The following is a 6,971-nucleotide window of genomic DNA, read 5'->3' as shown; positions in this document are numbered from 1 at the left end:
CATAAAGTCAGACATAGTCAATTACTTATCCAATTGTATGCTGGCAATTTTGTAACTGAGCTACTAAATCAAATTAATTTCTTCAGTGGTGGCTAATAATCATGATTCATAATAAACAATCAATCAATAGTACTAATATGCCAAATCATTGAACAACTTTCTCACAAGTCATTTGTTTTATTATCTAAATGCTGACAGCCAGTAAATTAAATAGCTAGGATTCCCATTAATTAAATTATATGCATGACCACTAATTTGCTAATTCCTTTCACATTGGAGAACTTTGACTAAAATGAACTAACATCCACCATTGTGCATAAATATAATGTGAACCTACGATGTCTTTTAGAATTTTTAGTTAAAATTATCCCTTAGCTTATTTATTCGAGTAGGTATATTTTTGTTTTTAAATATAACCTTTGAACATAGTTTAGTCCCTTAAACTTGCTAAAAAGGAGAATGTTTGATCCAACTAACAAAACTTAAATAAATGGCGATTATAAATTAAAAAAAAAGCTCTATTTCCTTTTCGGGTAACATGTTTGCTAAAAAGGAGAATGTTTGTTTTTATAGCTATCGTTAATTTTAAGTCTGTTCTATTAGTTGGATTAAAATTGTTCAAATTTATATTTGAAGAACCAAAATAGATCTACTCTCATAAAATGAGAACGATTTTTGCTAATAAGTTGTTCATGGTTATGGTTAAAAAATTAAACCAAATTGCAATTCGAACCAAATCGATTAAAAAAATTGATATTTGGTTGGGTTTGGTTAGGTTTGGTTTCAAATTTTGAAAATCGATATTATTTGGTTTGGTTTTGGTTTTACTAAAAAAAACGCAAAAAATAACCAAACTGAACCGATAAATTAGATATATAAATTCTATAATTATTCATAAATAAAATATAAATATTTTGTTAAATTTTAAGTAACTTAAATCTTTAACTTTACAATTTTCTCAAGTCCAACTATAACAATCATAAGTTCAAGTCCATCAAAATTTATTTTAGTCTTTACCTACCCTACTTCACATAAAATAGTCAAACTTTCTCTTAATTGAAACACCTTGTTCGTGTAATAATAACTCTGGTATTGCTTAATTGAACTGGCAATAGCTTTAATGTGGATTGTTCATGTGCTAGGTGTTTGTGTCTACCGACGTAAGTCCTTAAAAAAAATTATTATTACTTTCAAACCGAATAAACCAGAAAAACTGATCCAAACCGAACCAACCAACAATAACCAAACCGGCGGTTATCTTTTTCGTTTGGTTTGGTTATAGAAATTTAAAAAACAGACTAGATTAGTTTGGTTTTGGTTTTAATCAATAACCGATCCAAACCAAACCACGAACACCCCTACTTGTGTACAATGGTTCGGCGAAAAATATTTTTTGTTTTCTATTTTTTTATGAATGTTTGATTGGTCAAAATTTTATAAATAATATTTTCTCCGGGAAATTTTTTTTTCTAAATTAAAAAGCACGAAAATAAGTTTCATATTTGGTATTTCATGCTATTTGCCTCCACTCCACCGTCGCTCCTGAATCGACACTTAGAGCGTGTTTAATTTGACATAGTTGTTGGGAGGTCAGAGGTATTTTTTTGAAAGAAAAAAAAAATTATTTTGAGAAATTAAGTGTTTGGCAAATTCTTAAAGCTGCTATTAAATGGAAGAAGAAGCTGTTTTTCTACGGTTAGGAAGAAGCTAAAAAAAATTGCTTTTAAAAAAAAAAACAGAAATAGAAAATTATTTTTTAAGACTAAAATATCTCTTACATATATACATATTTATCATATATCCCTTATTAATTAACCCACATATGTAATAAGTTTGAATGATTTTTATTTCAAGATTTTAAAAAAATATATATAATAAATTTTTATTTTATTTATATTTATATTATTTTTATATATTATATTGTATATATTACTTTATGTATTATTTTACAGAATTAGAAATAAAAGTAACAACGATATTTTTGTTGGATTAAAAAAGAGAAAAAATAACAATTAAAGATTTAAACTCTCCCAAAAAAGTAACAAATAACAATTTTTCTTTTTTTAATTTACTTATTATTTTATTTTAATTTGAAAATTTTAAAACTTTATAGTATTATAACAAAAAAAAAAAGGATAATAGCTAAGATTGAATCCAAAAAATAGGTAATAAATAGTAAAAAGATTCTTCTTTTCAATATTTTTCAACAATATTTATTTATGTATAATATTGATTGAAAATTTTAATATGTATATTTTAAATAATTAAATTAAAAATGTAGTTAAAGTTTCTGTACTAGACGTTTAAATAGTTTATCTCTATAAAATAATCTTAATATTAAAAGCACATTGCTACTTGCCCTTTTTCGTAATTTGACTCTCAAAAACATTTTTAAAAAAAAAAAAATTAGTCAAACACAAATTGCTTATCAAAAACACTTTTCAAATGAATTTGCCAAATAAAAATTGTTTTTTTTTAAAAGCAATTTTCTATAAAGCTATTTTAAAAAAAAGCTTTCAAAATTAAGCAGTTTTTAGTTGCGATGCCAAACGAGTTGTTAGGCCTACTTAGCCCTCGAGTCATTCCAATCTTCAATGTTTTTTTAATTTTTAGAATCTAAGCTTATAAATTATAAATATTGGCTTTTGTTCTCACCTTATAAATTTGAAGCCATAGATAAATATGGATAGCTCATTTTTTTATTAAACATAAATTTATTTTTGTTACTCTTTAAGAATTTTCACCTTTTAATAAAATGTTTATCATTATAAAGACAAATTAAATATTTTATCAATTTGTATTTAATTATTTTCAATCTATTCATATTCAATTTGACTTATCCATTAAAAATCTTAGTAGCTCAATTAATTGACTATTTAAACTCTTACGTTATTAATAAAAATTAAATTCCTCATATTATAAAAAAAGAAAATCCATCATTTTTGCTGCTCACCCTTTGTAGCTCCCTCTAGTTCCGCCACTACATCTAGCTAGTGGCGGAATCAGAGGGAGATGGTATCATTGGGAAGCTTCTTGCAGTAGGAGACAAAGCATTGTCTGGTGAATGTATCTTTCACTCATCCTGATTAAGTCAACGTTGACTTTAATATATAGTGCCTAATTTTAAATAATTACAATTGACTTTGTATACTTCTTAAAAACTATAAATAGAAAGGTAATTTTATTATATTACCCTTTGAATATAATAAATATAATATCTTAAAAAATGTAAAGAAATAATTATAATTAATGATAAGAATAAATTAAAAACTAGTGTAAAATTATTCATTAATTTTATAAAGTCAACAAATATTATTGAACATCTCAAAATAATATAATAGACTACTATTATTAAACGGAGAGAATATCTTTGATCAATTCACGTAATTCATGCAAATCGGCTAACTATTTCTCAAGTGGAACGCGTTCTTCACCTACTAATATGATGACATTTGATAGACGACTTTTCAGCTATTCATTTATTTATTAGTTTTTGTGCCTCAATTTTTGTGATTTTTTATTTTTTTATTTCGTTCAAAAAAAAAAATACATCACATTTTACTAATTAAAAAAATCAAATTTAAAAATTCTCTTTTAATATTATTGAAATGATTTAATTTATAGTTACACAAATTACAATATTTGTTATAAACATATTTCTTTTTAAAATTATTTTTTAATGTCAATTGAAACGATGTCGCATAAATTAAAACAAATTATTGTTTATCTTTTTTGGATTTTACGAATCTTCAATGTACAACGTAGTACTGCATTTTAACCAGCGGTGGTACAATTTTTCCGAATTTACATTGAAGAAATTAATAAAAGTTTTCTATGTACAACGTACTACTGTGGTTAGAGCCTAGACGTGGCCAATTCAAGATTCACTAAGCTTAATAGGTTTGATTCTTTTTTAGTTATAAATATTAAATTTATTGAATTTTTGAAAGTATAAGTTTATAGTTCTAACATTTATTGAAATTGTAGTGGACTTTCACGTATAGACAATTCCCGCCTTAGGCCCCCTATTGTGATATTTGTGTGATAAAAAAATATTAGATTTGAATAATTCTTATTCTAAAATTGCGCCATTGACACTGTAGTGTAACGTGTAGTGCCTGCTTAGAATAGTTGCATACAACTTGTTTATATATTTATAGTTTTTGTAAGATATTTCATATTTCTATAAAGGAAATTAATGCTTCTTGCTTACTTTTTTTTTTCTTGGCTGCGAAAGTAAAGTTGACTGATTAATATTTTTTTTTTTTTTTTGAATTCATCTAATAATAGATTAATATATAGTTGACTGGTTAGTATGAATAATAATTGAACATGGAGAATTCCATCTTAATTCCAATATTAACCTTAGCTTGGTTAACGTTAAGATATCGAAGTTCCTTTCTTTCATTTTTAACTTAAGTACTTTCCAATGATATAATATTAAAATAATAAGGTGGTAATCATGAATTTAATCCAAATCATAGACACAAATAGTTTACCATTCTTCGCACACAAGACAAAACAAACAGCTACACCAATAATTTTTTTGGAAATACTTTTAACCGATAATTATTCCTTGTTGCATGGAATATGGTGGACTTACACTTGTCAAAGTAAGAAAAAAAGTGTTCATTGATATTTCTAATTTCTTCCTCGAAAAATTGTATGGTGTAAATTGATAAGAAAAAAATTTGGGAAAAGGTAGAATTACCTTCCTAAATTATGACCCAAATCTCAAAGATATATCTTAACTAAACTAAGGTTCTATTACCCCCGACACATTTTTTTGTAATTTTGTACACCTTTTTGGCTTACGTGGCATCCAAATATCTCTCATGCGCCTCAACTGCGTGGAGTCACGGGGTGTGCCATATAAGCCAAAAGGTGTACAAAATACAAAAAAATGAGTTCGGGGGAGGGGTAATAGGACCTTAGTTTAGTTAAGGTGTGTCTCTGAGATTTCGGTCATATTCTAGGGGTACTTGTCGTCTTCTCCCAAAATAATTTATATGTTTATACATATATAAGATATTTTGAATTTTAATTATTTTTGTGTTTTTTGACTTTTGAAACTTTACTATGTAATTATTGCTCATTTCATCAATTTTTTAAAATTTGCTTATTTAAAAAAATTATTTACGAAAAAATACTTTTATTTAATAATTTATGTTTGAATAATACACGTTTGTTAGATTACAACTGATATTTGTGCATATCCAAGATCCCATCAACATCGACATTATCCATTTCCAATTATTATTGTGATTTGTGGGTCGTCCTCTTCTTTTTCTTTTTTATTTTCTAAAAAAATAAAAATAAATCATGACTCAATTTGAATAGATTTTGATATTTCTATGCAGGTGACGTGATAACTCCTCTGCTTGTATAAACATGTAATCATGTGTCAATGACACTAATGTCAAGTTGTTAGATTGATACCTTAATTAATTACTAATAATTATGACTATTGACTAAGATGTCGTGCATTTTGTCGGTTTTAAAATAAGCGGCATTTTAAGATTTCAAGAAAAGAAGATTTTATTTATTCAAAATCATGCTTGTTTATTTAACCAAGAAATAAGAATTACGTAGTAGAATTTAGTTTCTCTTTGATTAGGGAAAAAATAGTAAAAAGTAAAAACACTACTCCCTCAGTTGCTATTATGTCATAATTTTTAGATTTTCTGTATGTTAAGAAACTATGTAAATTTACTATTATATCTTTATTAGTAATCTCTTAAAGTCAAATTTTTAATAAATGAACATATATTAATTTATTTTAATTAATTAAATTGATCAATGAACATGAATTAATCATTTAGTTTTTCTTATATAAATCTATTCATATTTTAAAGGCTAATAATTATCGAGGGTAAAATTGGAAGAATAATATAATTTATGCATTAATTTTGTGAAATGGTAAGTAATATTAACAATTTATTTTTAATAAGCACACATATAAATAGGAATAAATGAAGTACTTATTTTCTAAAAAAATGAGTAGTTCCTCAAAGAATGTGGTTAATTAAAAATGTCATTTACAGTAAAACTTCACTAAATTAATATAGGTGGGATCATGAAATATTATTAGTTTGTAGAAGTATTATTTAATTGATAAATTAATATTATTAATTTAAAGAGTGTTTTGTGAAAACGTCATTCATGAACTTGAGGTCGTGATTAATGATGTCACCGCAAAAAAATTGATGTCAATAACCGTTTGGATTACTCAGATGAAAGTGATACATGTTCAAAGGTCCATTACTTAGAAGAAATTGTGGATACCATCGAAAAAACAACGTAGATAATGAAGTTGAAGATTATACAATACCTTTGCAACCAGTTACGCATAAGAAAACACTTATTGCATCTAGAACTCTTCACAATTTTACGGTGCAGTTCGAAAAGATAACACTGAAACTTTTTGATGCACTAAGAAAAGTTAGAGATAAACTTCAACCAGTTTTAATTGTAACAAGAAAAATACACAGTAAAATTATATTTCACTAAATTGTCTTAGATATATTTGTACTTTTAAAGAATTATTAATTTATCTATTGATGGGACCATATTTATATAGGGATCTTCTAAAAATATAATATTATCTTATCGAAATGGACAATATTTTCCATTGGATCGAAAGAAAATATAATTTTACTGAATATTAATTTAATGAGATTTTATTGTTTTTACAGATGAATAATTCATTGGCCCGATACGTCACATTCATTATTAGCTTCTCAATTGGCACATATGCTTTAATTGGCGTGTTTTCTCGCAGTTTCCCCAAAAATTGAATATAAAGTGGTGAAAGAGAATGTATTTACCAGGTAAAAGAAAACTCCTAATTTCTAATTGGGTGTAGAAATATAAGATGATATTTTAGCGTAGGGAAATATATACGAGCAATAATAAATAAATTCAGCAAGGATAAATCATTTTACCAAAAGATCAAACATAACAAATTGGGT

This window comes from Solanum stenotomum, chromosome 1, assembly GCF_019186545.1.
Source record: "Solanum stenotomum isolate F172 chromosome 1, ASM1918654v1, whole genome shotgun sequence".
Lineage (NCBI taxonomy): Eukaryota > Viridiplantae > Streptophyta > Magnoliopsida > Solanales > Solanaceae > Solanum > Solanum stenotomum.
The sequence above is the reverse complement of the archived record's forward strand: the minus strand, read 5'-3'. Positions refer to the sequence as shown.